Here is an 18224-nt window from a genome sequence, read left to right as displayed (position 1 = left end):
ACAAATCTACAGAAATGTAAATGCAAAAAAATGTTGTTGTCTTATATTCATACACACATACAAAGGCTTCCTTATTTAATACAGTAAGCTCCCTTGTTTTATGAATGTGGATAAAAACACAAAACAAAAGCTCTTTATCACTAGCTCATTATTCTATAAAAGCACTAAACATGCAGCCTTGCATATCCTGAGGGAATCCATGATCCCAGAGGGAAAAGATAGCAATATATGCTCCTTGGCCCATCTATTTCTCCTTGTCTTCCTCTTTTTCACCACTTTTTTAAGTGCTCCAAAGAGTCATTTTTGCTGCTTCACCTGTGCATTCATTTCATTTCTGTTGTACCATGCTGTTTTTTTTTTAAGATCACCTCACGCAAGTCATGAAGTCATTAGTCTTGATTCTGTGACTATTTCGGATGGCTGCACATCGTTGCATGTTTATTCATATGTCAGATCCTGTGTTTGACAGCAGTAACGCAGCAATATCATCATAGCTTTGATCTCACAGAGCTCTCTATCTGTTACAGAGATTATGCACTGAGAGAGACAAAGCTGACATCAGTGTTTCATGCATTCACCTGAGCTGCACAATGCATCCTGTATCTCTCTGAAGTTTCATCAGCGTTGCTCCTACATGCATCTTGTTGAGACACATGGACTTCTGTCCTCTAATGCTTACTAGAGCAGTCTGTTTTAACCTTTGGCCTTTCAGTGGCTCACTCTCTCAAACACACATACAGAAAGACGCACGTTTTCCTCTCCCCCTGCTCTGTCAGGGAAACTGAAGGCCTCCTGTAGGGCACTCAGGCAGATGACTTCATTGGCCTTGTTTGTTTTCTGCCCTTGGGGCTGGAGGAGAGGAGAGAGAGAACACCACCTCATCCTGAAACTCCAGCACAGGAAACAGTCTAGTCTGGGCTGGAAACAGACGCTGAAAGAGCCCTTTGGAAGGGGCATTCCTCTGTTGTCTGCCTTTACAGACATCTGGTTTCATGTGTGTAAACTACCATCATCCTCTGTGCCATCATAACACTGGTAGTGTAGATGCCTCCTTTATGTGACAGTTTTTGCGTAACCGAAAAATGTTGACAAATAAATGAAACGTACATGTCTGTTGACACCAAGAATGAAACGAAAAGTCATTTGCATGCTTTATGCAAGCATTTATCTGAATGTCAAGTCAATTTTATTTATATAGCACATTTCACAATACACAGTTCACAAGCAGCTTTACAGAAAAAAAATCATGATGTCGCAATTAGAAGATTAGAGCTGAGTGATAATGTACCTTAGTACATTTTCGACAAATTAAGCAATCAAATGGTTGAGATATGCTATATAGTGTTCTAAAGTATATGGCAGATATAGTTGGACATTCGTACATATTTACCTTTATGTAAAGAGCTGAGCGATAGGTATAGTTTGCTATGAAATAAAAATCAGGCTGCTGAGATTTGTGATTTAATGTATTTCACTTTAAGGGAGCATACTGTATGTGTGCGAACATAGTTGGTTATAATACTGTGCTGTATTTCCAACTTTACATATATATGTTTTGTGACAATAAACAATGAGACAGCTGAGATTTGCTATTTAATATGTATTGCTTTACATGAATGTACTGTATATATGCAGGTCAAATAGAATGTTCTATATATCCAGCTTTTAATATATTGCTGAGTAGTTTACATTTTTTGACAAATGGATGTGCTTATAGTAGTTGTGTCATTTGTTATTGTCAGTTAGTTAATTCAAGTTGTTATCTGATGATATTGAGAATGATGAATACTGAGGTTTTGTAACATATCTTATTGGACAGAGTTTTGCCCACTAGAAGAAAAGAGTTTAGTTTGCAGTGTTTTATTTCCAGAATAGCTTCAGAGGAATGCATTGTTTTGAATATTCACAGCATGTTTTTGTTAAAAATATAATATGTTTTGATGAAACCATCTAATGTTGATGTTTACCTCAAACATTTTTGAAAAATGATCGTTAATAACACGCACTCATGCAGTCTTTTGTTCGCGTTTGTGTTGACTGAATGTTTGGATACCACTGTGTTTCTGCACAGTCTGCACAGTGTGTTTCAACATGGTCCAATGGCAGTCATTTTTCAGGAGTACGCCCACAGAGACACATTCAAGGATTTACTGAGGTTACGCGTTATATATTGCTTTTAAAGTTATTTAAAAAAAGCTAATCTCTCCCCTCCCCACTGAGTTTGTGGCATAAAATCTGTGTAATATACTGTAATCTCGTTTCAGTCTTGGCTGATGTACACTTCCGCTTTCTGATAGGAGGATGTGATGCTTATTTGGCTTTTGGAGGCACTTAGATCTAGACTGTGTTATTTAAACGAAGACTAAGGTCACTAATTGAGAGGTCTGACAGACTGCATTTCAAATAAAATGTCTTATTATAAGATACTTGGCTGCCAAATTGTGGCTATTCCAATCAAATGTCCATTAATATTGTAAATTGAGTCAGTGGGGCGGTTATGAAGTCTTGGAAGACTCATTACAGTGAAAGTGGATTATACAAGGCTCTGATTGTTCAGTTTGGAAGGCAAAGTTAGAATAAAAGCCCAAACAACTCAGAGCCCAGTTCAGTTCAGCAGTGCTGTCCTGTCTGTTCTTTAACTTTGTGCCCAGACAAATACTGCTCATTTTTTTGCTCCAGATGAGAAGTCAAAACAGATGTATGGGCTGAGTCATTGGCCAATACCTGCTCTCAGTGTCAACTCTGATGTGATCTCAAAGCAAACCAGGGGTGTTTAAGAATGAGAAAATGAATGAACGTGTTTAATCATTACATACTAACTTACTGTAATACTGAAATACTGTACTGCATAGGCTGCTCTCCTCTGTCCCTCTTTTGTTTCTGTGTGACTCGACCTACAACAACAAATTCTTCAATTCAAGCAAACTATTGAATGGCTGCATGAATATCAAATCTGAGATCTGTGTAACTGCTCCTTGGCCCTGTTTGCTCACTCCCTCTTCCTTTCAGCAAAATGAGTAAGAGAAAGAAGGAGTTTGAGAGAGCTGGATGGAGGGAGTGAGAATGGAGAGGCAGATGGAATTTGTGAGAAAATTATCTTAGGGTTATTTGACAGGCGGGGATGTTAAGAGAAGCTGCTCATTTTGAACATTTTGAGTTCTGTTCCCTCATCAAGAATGATGTTCGAGGTTAACTGAAGGAATTTTTGGAGCAGCTTAGAGGAAAAATCCTCCTAAATTGTGCACTTTTTTTCCACACAATTATTATAACATTTTATCTACCCTCATAATCCATTCTTTAGAGTGGTCAATATTCTTACAATGGAATTGTTTGGTCTTTATTTATCAATTTTACCACTAATAAAAACTTTACCACTGAACTTTACCTCTGAAGTTCTAGTCTCTCATTCTCAGTTCTCTTCCCTCTTGTGGTCTGAGGCTGAACTGCTATTTTTGCTAGTATTTAAGAACCTGAATCCCTTTGGAGCGCTAATGAATGGAGAGAGGTGCTGAGTAAATCTAAAAGTACTATTTATGGGAATTTGTACTGAATATTTATATTCCTAAGCTATTACATTTCAAAGGAAAAATAGTGTCTGTGAGTCTTAGAGCCTTAGATTGTTAAGAAACTTCTTGTGATTAAAGGACAGCTTCTTTCCATCTCAAATTACCGCTTCTCGGAAACTGCATTTATAACAGTGTGATTAATACAGATAAAATGTTAATGACTGGCAGCCTAATATTTAGTAGACAAACAAAACTGCTTCAATATTTTCCCTCAAATTCGTGACAATATGAGTCTTATTTTCCACATATATCATGAAGAATCAGAAATACTCCTGACATGAGATTAAATAAATGCTTTGCAGGGTTTGTGCAGCAAAGATACTTTCAATGAGAAAAGTATTTTTTCTTGATTTCTTTATGCTCTTAAGCTACTTTTTAGTTCTTGAGTACAATTAAATATGAAAATTTAGTTTCAGGCAGAGTTATTATTAACTAAATCTAAAGCCATACACATAAAACATTTTCGTTACTTAAAATAAAATAAACTTCACCTGAAATAAAATAAAATATAAAAAACTTAGACTTGATTATCAAGGCAATATTTCTCATTTTCATGTAGGTCAATGTTAATTTAGTTTATCTTTAACTACAAAAATAATTACAACTGAAATTAAAATTTATAAAAAAAAAAAGAAAAGAAAAACAACAAAATTACTAAAACAAACAAATTAGAATAAAAATGGAAATACAAAAACTAATTCAATGTATTGATAAAAAATGTAATAGTATCGCAGTGATTCTAAAATACCTGATTTCAGGCAAAAATGATTTGTAATTAAGTCAAATTCTGATGCTGTACTAATAAAACACAAATATATTTAATACTCTATAGCAGGGGTGCTCAACCCTGCTCCTGGCGATCGACTGTCCTGCATTGTTTAGCTTCAACCCTAATCAAACACACCTGCCTTTAATTTTTAAGTGAGCCTGAAGACCTTAATTAGTTGCTTCAGGTGTGTTTGATTAGGGTTGGAGCTGAACTTTGTAGGACAGTCGATCGCCAGGAGCAGGGTTGGCCACCCCTGCTCTATAGTATGTCATGATGATTATATAATATATTGTCAACACTATTTTATTTGTCATATTAATGTTTTCTGTTTGCTTGTGTTCTGTTAATCCAGTGTAAATATTTGTCTTGTGTGTATTTGCCTCATGTTTTTTGTGAAAGTCAGCACTTCAAGATGCATAAAATATAATCACTTAGTGTTTTTTCTTACTGTTGCATATTTGATTCTTTCACAGTGTCTCTTAAAACACATTGTTCTCTCACAGGGAGAACGTGAGCTTTGTGGGGTTGTTCTAGCTCAAGTGTTGTCTGCTACCAAATCAAACTGAAAAAAATTGAAGCAGCAAATCATCTTTTATGTATGTGTGCTTGCACAATGAACGCATTGGAAACTAGGACAGACAGCAGAGCATTAGGACAACAAAGCTGCTTTTACTTTCCTGGAAAACAATTCTAGACACAAAATATAGAAAATCTGAGATTTACTGCTTTCACTTATCATGCAGAATATAGGGTTACAATTGCATTACGAATTAGTGAGATATTTTTTCTGTTGTTGTTATTTTGAGACTACAAATAGTAATGAGTGAGCAGAACAGAGAGATGAGAAATCTCTCAGTTGGTGTTATAAGGCTGTTATGTAACACTCTCTCAGGCAGCTGTGTCCTTCATGCTTAAATCGTGGCTGTCTTGGGACTTAATGTGAGGTGTCTCTGCAGTGATCATGTTAAAAATGAAAAGACAGAGACAGAAGACAGAAAAGTACTATAGTGGAAGCCTCCATGGTCACATGCAGTCCCTTAGGAACTCAAGTATAACTGCAGATGTACAGCTGTGAGAAACAGCATTTGAAGTTGTCAGGACACTGACACTGAGAGTCATATTAGAGGTTTGTAAGCATCTTAACCACAGGACTGGCAGATGTGCGCTTGAGCGCTGAGCATCACTCACATCAGAGCTGAGCTCTTGTGTGTCCTTGAGTCGTCTCTGAGATGATGGAAGACGCTGCATGACTTTGACACCACTGTGCTGCTGTTAGACCCATTACAGCCGCTTAATGAGACAGCCGTGGAGATTAACGGCATTAATCAACTGCTGTGGGCCGTTCGGTTACTGACACTGACAATCTAAAGTACGCCTGTAGAAGAGAGTACAGCTTGCTGCTGTCATAATCCAGAGTTTCAGCTGAGAAATGTAAGCCTTTGAATGTGTGTCTGTGTGTTTCTGGTTTTTTTTTTTTTTTTTTTTTTTGAGAAGAAATATACTATATATACATCAGTATATATCATTCCTGTGATATAAAAGCTGAATTTTTAGCATCATTACTGCAGTGAGTGGGTGATATGACCAAAATCTTATATCACAATATGAGTAATGATATATATCATAATATAGCTATTTTTGCTTTAAATAAGGGCTTTATGATATCAAATTTTTTGATACCATAGAAATTTCATAATTCTTTTTACCGGTGTCAGTACCACAAAAAACTACTACTAGCCTAAATAAAATAAAATTAAAACTCAAGCTCAATGAAGACATGTAAACAGTCAGTGATTAAATAAGAATAAAAAACTAATTACAAGCAATGACAAAAAAAAAAAAAAAAAAAAAAAGATGCTTATGAGAGCATCCTGTCCCTGAACCAAATTGCAAGGCTGCAGTCAGAGGTCAGCAAATGTGGCTCAGTTGTTAGTTTTATGAAAATTAAAACACTAATACCATCCCAAAGCTCAGAAGCAGTGCAAGTTGGACAGTAATCCCTTTCTCTGTGACAAAAATAAAAAAAAACAGCACAAATCCACAGTTGAGTTTTTCCTCATACCTGAAATAGGTTCTGTTCGGTCTTTCTCTTATTAGGGAATATAAACATTTTCCACCCACATGCCTTGCTTAAAATTTCTCTGTTTTGCATTATTTTAATAATATATTATATTTTAATAATAAATAAATAATTCTCTTTTGGACCCCTGGTGTAGGTCATATTTTCCTATCCTGTCATTCACAAGTTTAGGGTCACTATGTATGTTTGTAGGTATTTATTTGTTTGCTTATGGTTAAGAAATTAATATCTCATTCAGCAAGGATGAAAAAAAATATCCACAGAAATATTAATTAGCACTTAGTTTCTTGACAGGCAAATCAGCATATTAACTATTTTCTGAAGGATCATGTGACACTGAAGTAATGGAGTAATGATGCTGAAAATTCAGCTGTGCATCACAGGAATAAATTACATTTTAAAATATTTTAAAATAGAAAATAGTTATTTTAAAATATAATATTTCACAATATTACTGTATACTGTACTTTTTACTGTATTCAACCACTTTTTTATCCAATAACTGAAGAAAGTTTTATAACTAGTGGCAGTCTGGACTCATTAGAGTTCATAATCCTCAGATCAGCATTAATTGAGGCCAGTCTGTGACCCCAGGCCGCTTCTCTCCATGTGGAGGTGCCCCATAACCCCTCACAGCTCCCAGTCCATGAATTAAGAGGTCAAAGCGAGCCAGTCAGCGTCTGTGTTGTGGTGCACGGCTGGCCTTGTATTGTCCTGCTGTGTATCCTTATGCGTGGTTCTCAGGGATGGGAAAATGATGGTAGAGATGGAGCTGTGTCCTAGTCTGGAAGGAGGGATGAAGGGGTCAGAGAGGAGGTGGTGGTGGAGGAGTGACTGACGCTTGGCCCTCGCCATCTGTCACCCTGCAGGCTCTCTCTCTTTCTCGCTGGGCCCAGAATGGGTCAGATACACATTTACCTCATCTAACAGTACATTTGCCTGCGGGAGCAGGTGAGGAACAGCCAGACACTGTAAGGTTAATGGGGAGAATGTAAAGAGGATAGTTCACCCACAAATGGAAACTGTCGTCATTTACAGAGCGCTTAGTGAAACACATATTTTTCTTTGCATATAACTCATAACTATCTACAGTAGCAAAATTTCCACTCTTTTACATATAATAAAAGTGGATAGTGACCAGTAGCTGTCAAGATCCAAAAAGAACAACAAAAAAAAAAAAAAACACCATTCAAATGTACCATCTGCTATTTGCGATACGTTAACAGTATTTGCAAGCAGCAGGAAGTGTCGCAAACTCATATTAAGTAAAGAAAAAAGAAGATCTGTAACTTAAAAACTAGTGCAGAAGGAAAGATATTTAGTAAATAATATTTTAGATTTCATTATTTTTCTTTGCATATGAAAGTCTATAATACATTCTATGGGTTTAGATGAGTTGGAATTTAGTGGACAAGTTATAGTGAAAGTTATAGTGAAAACACTATAGCATATTTATTAGAGAACTTACAGAAATAATATAATTTAAAAGAATATACTGTATTTAAGTGTGAACTGAATATAATGTTTTGGACACTTAACTGTATATTAATGGAAAATAAATGAAAATAATTTAATTTAAATGTATTTTAATTGCAATTAGTTGAACTTTAACTTAAGTCAGACTTAAGGACAACATAATATGTAATTTCATTCTTCTATTGTCTTTGAAATATGGTTATAGTGTACTGCTGAATGTACTGACAAGCATTTATGGTAAACTGAAATACTTTAAAACTAGAGTTTAAATTATAATCAAGCACTTTACATATGATTTATTATGTTGGTCAACACATCAAAATAAATGTACTTCTTTAAAGGATAATAAAAAATTAATAAAACAATGATTTAAAATGTACTTTTAATCTGATATTAATACAAAGTGCACTATAAAAAGTTATTAATATTAATATTGTATTTTTGCAAGTACAGGTTTTTGGATAATATGCTTTTTGAGCACATTCAGTTCAATTAGGGGGCTTTTTCTCAGGGATTGAGCACCATGGCACAATGTCACCATTGCACTACAGGTGACCTTTGTTAAACTGTCTCCTGTCAGTCACATCCTCTGTATCTTGTATCAGTTCAGGAAGTAATTTTATTGCGCTTTTATTGTCAGGAACTAGAGCCTGTTTTTCAGACGGAAATGAATCTGCTTGAACGATAGTAGAGCAACTTGACACCAAGGAGCTGGTCCAATTAACAGGCATACATTTATCTCCGACAGGCCAGTTGAGGTCATGGCAAAATCAATGAGCCATATTGTATCAGTTTGCAGACAGTGGCTCTGTGATTAATTAATGCACAATGTGTTTATGTTTCTGTGTGGCCGATAAGAGAGAGCAGGAGCATATGAGTCAGAATGAAAGTTATTTAAGAATCCATTATACATAATAGTGTTCTGTACAGAACAATTTCAGTAGCATGACAGTGGTTCAGCTGTTTTCATAAGTCTCATTGTGTTGCACACACAAATAATCAAACACACTCAACTATTCTCTCTCATGATGTGTTTAGGTCCTATTTTTTTAGCAAAAAAAAGTTTACTTTTAGTCGGCAAGGTTACATTAAATTGATTAAATGACACATTAAATATATTTAAAATGTTACTAAAGATCTCTATCTCTATTGCAAACAAACACTGTTATTTTTTAACTTTCTTTTCATCGAATCCTGAAAAAGAAGCAGCCCAAATGTTATCAACATTGATAATAATAAGAAATGTTTCTTTAGCAGCTATCAGCATATTACAATAATTTCTGAAGGATCATGTGACACTGAAGACTGGAGTAATGATGCTGAAAATTCAGCTTTGCCATCACAGGAATATATTTTTATATATTTTTCATATATTTTGAGTCCACAGTTGTTTCGTGTATTTCTTATAATACTGCCCCTACAAAATAGTAAGCTACTTTTGTTAGTAACTTGTGCTGTAGCTAACAACTTTCATGTAACTTGGAAAGCTGCGGTTTAAAAATAGTTTCCACACCAGTGTTCTTTGTGTTTTATATTTAACTGTCTTAGACCTCCATTCACCCCCTTTATTTTCCCAGTCACTCCCCCTTTCTGTGAAGCAGACAGGCTCAGGCACGTGTGATCCACCGTTTCCCCTCTCCTCTCCACGTGTGTCACGCAGTTGAATGTATGTGTGGGTTAGTGTGTGTTTGTGCATGGCTGGCAGCCCATGTAGATGTGACCCACTTTAGAAGGGGTAGCACACACTAGATGAGACTGTCGATTACTGAAGAGAAGAGATAACCATAGACACATTCCTCTCTAATCTCCACTTCATTCTTCACTGGTTTTATTAAAACCAGAGTAAACAGTAACTAGCATTCCTGCTTAAGTGTATAAGGGTAGAGAGAGGACAATCCTGCAGATTCAACCATAGAAGACTATGGGTAAACCCAGTGGTCGTATCATATCCCTCTGTGCAATTATGAGCAAGTATTGCGGTTGTAGTTTTTTATTTATTTAGTAAATGAGTGTGTAGCAGGTTTGAATCCCTTTTTCTCCAGTGTGCTGAGTTTGTACACTGGATTTATACTATATGGATATGGTGTGGTATGCTATATGGATATGGTATACCTTTCAAAAGTTTGGGGTTGGGAAAAATTGTATCATGCAAGAATTTTGTGTGAGCCATGATATTTTTTACAGGATTTTTAAAATATAAAGTTAAAATGAGCAGCATTTATTTAAATGTATTTTTTAGTTATTATTTTCACATTGTAAATGTGTCTTTACTGTCACTTATGATCGATTTAATGCTTACTTCCTGAATAAAGTACTGATTTCTTTCAAAAACAGCAACAACAACAACAAAAGGATCTGTAAAGTAACTGTAGTGTACCGTAGTCTTTCAGATTTTGCACACTTAAAAAACATTACATTAGACTTTTTGTTTCATTCATACAGTAGGCTACACTTACAGTATGGACATGGAAGAAATGAGTTTCAGCGTGTTGTATCATATGTGACAAACATCTGTGCATAGAGTGTTTCTGCTCTTCTAAGTTCATTTACTTCCAAATTCAGGATGTCTAAAAAGCCCTGAGTCAAAGTGGCTAAGTTTTATATTAGTTATTATTATAGTTTCTCACACAGAGGTAGTGTTGGTTGGTATCCAGTGGGGGGCAGTGTGCTCTTCCACTCCACTCAGATATAACATGTACGGAGGAGAAATTTCAGTTTGAGCAACTGGAAACTTGCACAGATTATACTGTACTTGACAAAATGCAATCTCTCTTGGCTTTATGTCCACTGAGACCCATGTGAACTCACTGTCTGACAGCCAAATACAAAGAAAGAAAAACCACTGGCCCCTCAGAAAGCCATGACCTTATCATGCTTTCATGGTAACATAATAACAGGCTTTTCACCTTGACACCATGCAACTAATACTCCATACCAGGTGTGTGACATACAGTATGCATACTTGAACTCAGTCGTATCGCTTGTAGAGATGAACAGATGGTAGAGGCTCTCTAGATGTTCTCTTATACTTTATTATTGTTTTTACTAGACATATGGAACTTTTTAATAGTAATTATGAATTTTCCCTCAGCTTTCCTCTGGTGAATGTGTTTTGCATGCTCCAGAACTTCACCTGAACCTGTGTATGTGTGTGTATCCCTGCAGGAGTGTGTGTGAGCAGAGGTGGGACTCTGGGGATGTGTAAAGTCTCCATCCATCCTGGGTCTCTGCAGCATTCTCTGGGCCTTTGTGCAAGGTAAGACAAAAGTATGTCTCTCTATCCTTGCTGTCAGTTCTGGAGAAACAGACATGTCATATGGAAATGATTTCCATCAGTCATTTAGCCCAGCCATACAGAACAAGCAGGCTTTAATGGACCCTGCCATCAGTGTCATAACTTTTACCTCTTAACGTGTTCGTTTTAATTAGGCTCAGTTAATTAAAGGTACTAAAAGCTAATGATCTGTAAAGCATGATGAAAATGCACTCAGAGTTGACTTGGATTAGGGTGAAGGATCTGAAAAGGTAAGGGAATGCATTATAAATCTTATCACCCTTCTCGTAAATATTAATTAGGTGATGTAACTTTTGACAGTAGTCATACTTGGTAGCCATACTAACATCTCCATGGAACACAGTACAGCTCTTCATGTATATTCAATATTTTCATGTTTATTAAACATCAAACATGGATGAGAACTGATTATGTAAGGTAAGAAACATATATTGACAGATTCCACAATGAAAACCGTAAAAAGCATGTAGTTTGCAGAGGTGTCAAGAAAGTTATGAAAATACAATGTATATGTTTAGCAAGTATGAACCCCTGCACATGACATGCAGAGAAAAAAAAAACAAGTTATCATGGCCACAAATTAAGAGTTTGTTTCTGTGACCTATTGATTTGTTTGCTTATTTTATTGTAGCCTTGTTGTTTCCTCATTTAAGTTAATTATTTGTGTCCATGATTAAACAAAATTAACATAAGTAAACAAATTAGTACAACTTAGCGAATTAGTATACTCTTTTTATGTAATTGTGGAAATATTTAACTAAATTAAAGTGAGGGAACAAATTTGTGAATTAGTATAATTTGTTCCCTTGTTTTAGTTCAGTCATGGCCATGGTTAGCTAAATTAAAACAGGGCAACAAATTAGTCACATGTGGCCACAAAAAGTGCTAAAAAAGAGAACAAACTGTTGGCACCAATGGTCTCTGAGATTTAGGCTTAGCTGTGCAGTGACGGTAGTGAAACAAGGCTTTTCAGAACTTTGAATTAAGTGAACCAATTCCTTAGCAAAATGATTCACTTGAAGTGCTCGACAGTTTGCACGCTGAGGAACTCTGCTGGACTGTAAATGTAACGAGAACACTTGCAATTGTTTAGAAGAAAATGTCTTTAAACATGCTTTTACAGTGTTTAATGACATGTTCTTCAAAACAGTTGTGAGTGTTTACATTAAAGTGTATTTCAGTGTAATCTATGATATTAGTAAATTACATATTTACTAATCTATGATATCAGTAAATATTTAGGCTCTTTGAAATGGTGTCCAAAGAAGCCTTGTTTGCTGAAATGATGTACAAGTTCAAGGGATAGTTAACCCCAAAATGAAAATTCTGTCATTAATTACTCACCGTCATGTCATTCCAAACCCGTAAGACAAATTAAGATATTTTTGATGAAATCCGAGAGCTCTCTGACCTGACAGAAACATAGTAAGGACATCATTAAAACAGTCCATGTGACATCAGTGGCTCAACTTCAATTTTAGCTATGAGAATAATATTTGTTCACAAAGAAAACAAAAAATAACATAATTTATTTAACAATTCTTTCCTGAACATAAACAATGCTGATTTTTCTTTTCTTTGTGCACAAAAATTATTCTTGTAGCTTCGCAAAATTTAAGTTGAGTCACTGATGTCACATGGACTGTTTTATCGATGTCCTTACTGCCTCTCTGTCTATGCATGGTCAGAGAGCTCTCGGATTTCATCAAAAATATCTTAATTTGTGTTCCAGAGATGTACAAAGGCCTCACAGGTTTGGAACAACATGAGGGTGAGTAATTAATGACAGAATAAAATAAATTTTTGGGTGAACTATCCCTTTCATTTTGATATTTGCTCTGAATCACTGATTAGAAATAAGTGATTCGTAAACATATTGAAGCTTCACAAAGTGGTGTTTCGAACACAGCCGTCACTAGTGTTTTGGTTCATGGTTCTTGTTGCACAGGTTTTCAGTGTACTGTATACAGATGGATTACATGTAAAAATCTTGCCAGGTGACACCTGGTTAGAAAACAGCAAAACCACTGTATGATAAAGTGAGTGACTGCTTTAAATCTGTTGAAACTCAACTGACTAAGATAAACATAATAATCTGCAAAAATTGTGTTGATGTCAATTTTACAGGCATCAGCAAAGTTGTACTCAGTGGGAACAAGCATTTCCTCGCTGTCACAGCTGATTATTGCTTCTGCGGGAGCCTGGACATTGATTAATGTCATGAATATGTGTCTGGCTGAGTTTTTACCCCACAGGGAAATTTGAATAAAGGTCCCATCCAGCACTTTGAAGTGTATTTTGTATGGGGGTCAGGTTCATGATGGATGACCAGTGCCGAGTGTGACAGTGGCATGGATACTGGCCGAGCAGAGTCTAGATGGGAGGGGCTGTAAGGGTCAGAGGGCAGGGTTTGGAGGATGGGATTTATTATTGACAATAGATTTTTGAACATGGCACTATAGTAATACCATGTTTTTGATGCACTACCATGGTTGTGGTGAAATCACAACCAGGAGAGTGCCCTTGTTCAGATTACAGATTTGACCCCTTTTGGCTCCGCTCATCTGGTTAGTATGCAGTTTGAGCACATGACTGGCAGTTATTCAGGACTTTGTGTTTTGTGTATGTGTGTGTGGTCTAACCAGCTGCTCCGCCCCTGCAGCTCTCAATCTATGCTCACACTCGTCTTAGCAGCTGTCTGTTTCCTTCAGGAGACTGACCTCTCTTCCTCTCTGTGGTAGAAATGGCATCAAAGGCTTAGTTACTGACCAGACTTTGTGTTTTTAATGGATTTTATTTTTTACGAATATTTCCAGAGATACACGAATGGTTTCTTATTGGTACAGAGGTAGAAAAATGATAGGAACATACAGTATAATTTTTTTTATTATTTATTTAGCTTATGAAACCTCTTGATTTTAGAGCCATAAGAGTTTTTGTATTATGACATTATTACTATGACACGTTTTTTAAAAGAAGCACACCAAGGCTGCATTTATTTTAAACTTTAAAATACAATAACCAATTCATAATACACTAAAAGTAATATTGGATAATATTATTACAGTTTAAAATAACCGTTGTTTGTTTTGAATACATATTTTTTTTTAAATCTGAATTTTCAGCAATCCTTACTCCAGCCTTTAGTGTCACATGATCCTTTTCAGAAATCAGTATAATATGCTGATTTTCTGATTAAGAATCAATTCTTATAATATCAATGTTGAAATGTTTTCATCAGTGTAATATTATTCTTGAAACCATGATACTTTGATTAATAGAAAGCATTTATTGTTGAGTAAAAGTTTAGTAATAATGTCTTTCAAACAATTTCCATATTTTGTAAAATGTTTCATGTAATTTTTGGGTGGTGTTACATGGATATGTTCGCCAGAGATATTCTCATACAATCAATGTGTGTCTCATCAAACCATGTCATTCTCATAGCATTTTACACTGGGACCTGCTGCTGTGTTGGCAGTGCTGGTCTGACCCTCCCATGCCAGCGGAACATAAACAGCGAGCATGCTGGGAGTTAATGGGAAATGAATGAAAAGACAGGCAGAGTAAAGAGTCTCTGACACATTGCCTGCTCCCACCTCTCTCCTGCTTAGATTTACTGAGAGAGTGCAGGGCAGGCCTAAGATTTGTGTGTGCACAGATTTAAAGACCCCACATGTTACCCCCCTTTCCTCTGTCCTATAAAACCAGAGCAGTGATATTGTGCCCCTCAGCGATTTGTAACCTTTTTCCTGAATGACACAAGAAGCTTCAGATGGCTAACTGCCCTCTGCCTTCCCCTACTCTCTCTCTCTCTCTCTCTCTCTCTCTCTCTCTCTCTCTCTCTCTCTCTCTCTCTCTCCATAGTCTGATGAATCACTTTTGTTTAGTTATGGGAAATAACTGTCTGTGTAAAACATCTTTCAGTGCTTATGTTAGCAGCTCTCCCATAGCAAAGATGACTAACTATGCAATAGACTATCTGTAGCTGTTATATTCTTTTGAAGAAATCTGTTATTCTTTAAATACACTGTTAAAGTGTGCTGAGGCATGATCAGCAGATGAAAGCCTATGACTCTCTCTGCAAAAACGTTTTCACGATTCGAAGACATTATCTCATTTTTGTCAGTGTGACCTTTGCTAATTGTGATGCTATGTTTGGCATTTACACCTGAGGTCATGTCGTGACTGAGACCACAAACTCATGTACTATTTTAAAACGCTGGTCTTTCGACCTTTGACCTCACTTGACCCTTTACACCCATAAAACAGCATGGGCAGCTCTTGGGTTTTACAGCCGGTGCCAGGAACAGGTGTGTTTCTGACATCTGTCTTGATATTTATCCCCTTATTTAATTTTCTTTGACAGCAGTGTCCAAAATAAAATATTGCTCAGACGTTACTCTTTCATTGCTAAAGGAAACTTAATAGAGTGCTTAGTTATGTATAATTTAAATATCAGCTTTGTGTAATAATAAAACATTATAGTTATAAGGTTGATAATTATGCATACACTATTATTCTTATAAATACAATAAAAAGTAATGTGTTTTTTATTTTATTATTAATAAAAGCAAAAACACTTCTACTACTATTACTACTACTACTTATTATTATTATTATTATTATTATTATTATTATTATTATTATTATTATTAATATTATTAATATTATTAATATTATTATTATTTTATTTTAGATTTTGATGAAAAAATGTTCTATAATATTCCATATTTTATAAATGTGATTTAGGGGTAATAATAATAATAATAATAATAATAATAATAATAATAATAATAATAACATTTATAAAGTTTAAATAAAAATAATGTTTAATATTATTTAAATATTATTATCTATATAATAATAATAATAATAATAATAATAATAATAGTATTTTATTTATCCTTTCCAGAAGTTTTTTTCTGAGAAATATTTGAGTTCATATCAGTATCTTTGAATTTTGACTGGAAAAAAATTTGAGAACTCTACATGATTCATGAGCTGAAAAGAATTTCTGCTTGCTCTGTTTTTAATCACATTGTCTGTGTAATCTCAGGAAACATCCTTGAGATATTCAGGAATTCATATTTGTAATTTTGTACGTTTTAGATGTTTTCTTCCCCTATTATTGGGGTGCTGTCAGCCAATGAGTGTTGTGATGATGGATACCAGGTATTACACACCTCTTTGGTTTTAGACCTAAGCCTTGCTTGTTGTCTTTCCACATGCATTGTAGAGCTGACGTCCACTCATGGGGGATTGAGTAGAAAGGTAGAGGTACATCATGCCCATATGTCCTCCAATCCATGCCCAAGCTGTTTTTTAACATTGTTATATGCACTCCCACTCAACAAAGCACAAAAAGGACACAGAGCTCCCTCTCATCTTTCTCTCCTCTCCACATCACCTCAGTGGTCTTATTGCTTTTCCATGACAGAGAGCAGAGCAGTAAAAGTAGACTGGCTTGCAGTGCTCAGACCTGCTGGCAGCTTCACACATACAGTTTCATTACACGCCATTCATTACAGCAGCTCAGACCAGGGCTCTGTATATGTTTATGAAGTCTGCTTATGTGTCTCTGTGACAATTCTGGCACTGTAAATGTTGATGTTCTGTATGAATGCGTGTTTCTGACACTGATGGTGTGTATGTGGAGAGTGTATGGGATGTGTTATGACAGCAGATGTGTTCGGCATAAGTTCAGTGCTTTGTGATACGGGAGGTCTGTGATCATGGGGGGTCTGAGCTCAGGGCTAGAGGTGTATATACACAATCCCAGATTTGATGTCCTTCTCTGAAGCCATGATTTTGTTATGTAATCTGCCTTCAGTAGAAAGTTAATCAAAGATTAGTCTGCATATTCCACACTGCAATCTTTGATCATGTAGATGGTAAAATATGTTTTCCTTCTGCTAGGAGTTGATCTTGTCTGCATGCTCCTCTCATGCCCTTCGGGGGTGAAGAGGAAAGATTCATGGGCATCATTCACTGATCCAACATACATTTTGTGATTTGTTCCTCCATTAGGAGGCCCTAAATTCAATGCAGATTTTTAAAAACATTTTTATGCTCATTTTAAAGGGCAAAATCTATAGGATTACTGTATGTAGAAATGGAACATGAAACTTTAATATTTTTGAAAGAAGTCTCTTATGCTCACCAAGGTTGAATTTATTTGATCTAAAAGACATTAAAAACAGTAATATTGTGAAATATTATTACCATTTAAAGTGACTGTTTTCTATTGTAATATATTTAAAAAAGTAATTATTTCCTGTGATGGCAAAGCTGAATTTCAGCATCATTACTCCTGTCTTTAGTGTCACATGATCCTTCAGAAAGTATTCTAATATGCTACTTTGCTGCTCAAGAAACATTTCATATTATCAATGTGGAAATCAGTTGTTCTGCATCAATATTAATGTGGAAACAATAAGTATTTTTGATGGAAAGTTTTATTTTATTAAATATGTCAAGAAGAAAGAACAGTGTTTATTTGAAAGAGAAATCTTTTTTAACATTGTAAATGTTATTACTGTCACTTTTGTTTAATTTAATGCATCCTTGCTGGATAAAAGTACTATTTATTTATATTTTTTTAAATGTGTATATTCAGACAAACATGCTGATTTCTGGTCATTAAATCCACTGATTAAAAGAATACTCCACCCCAAAATTAAAATTTTGTCATTAATCACTTACCCCATGTCGTTCCAAACCCATAAAAGCTTTGTTCGTCTTCGGAACACCATTCAGATATTTTGGATGAAAACCGGGAGGCTAGTGACTGTCCCATAGACTGCCAAGTAAAATACACTGTCAAGGTCCAGAGATGTATGAAAAGCATCGTCAGTATAGTCCATCTGACATCAGTGGTTCAACCGTAACGGTATGAAGTGACAAGAATACTTTTTGTACGTGAAGAAAACAAAAATTTTATTCACAACAATTCGTCTCCTCTGTGTCCCTCCGCATCAGCGCGGCTGACACAGAAGAACGTAAGCTGTGTGTGTACAGTAGCTCATATTCTCCAAA

The 18224-nt window shown here is 35.6% G+C and overlaps 1 protein-coding gene across 2 annotated transcripts in view; it reads left to right on the top strand.

Moving 5' to 3' along the window:
• Positions 1-18224, top strand: part of LOC109100560 (leucine zipper putative tumor suppressor 2 homolog) — a 59338-nt gene that overhangs the window by 12947 nt on the left and 28167 nt on the right. The window contains exon 2 of one of the 2 annotated variants that reach the window (XM_042736555.1): positions 11057-11147. The gene's annotated coding sequence lies outside the window, so the exon portion shown is untranslated. Of the gene's footprint in view, positions 1-11056; positions 11159-18224 lie in introns of both variants that reach the window. The other variant, XM_042736556.1, reaches the window with a different exon arrangement.

This window comes from Cyprinus carpio, chromosome B13 (genome assembly GCF_018340385.1).
Source record: "Cyprinus carpio isolate SPL01 chromosome B13, ASM1834038v1, whole genome shotgun sequence".
NCBI lineage: Eukaryota > Metazoa > Chordata > Actinopteri > Cypriniformes > Cyprinidae > Cyprinus > Cyprinus carpio.
This window is presented reverse-complemented; position numbering and strand designations above follow the sequence as displayed.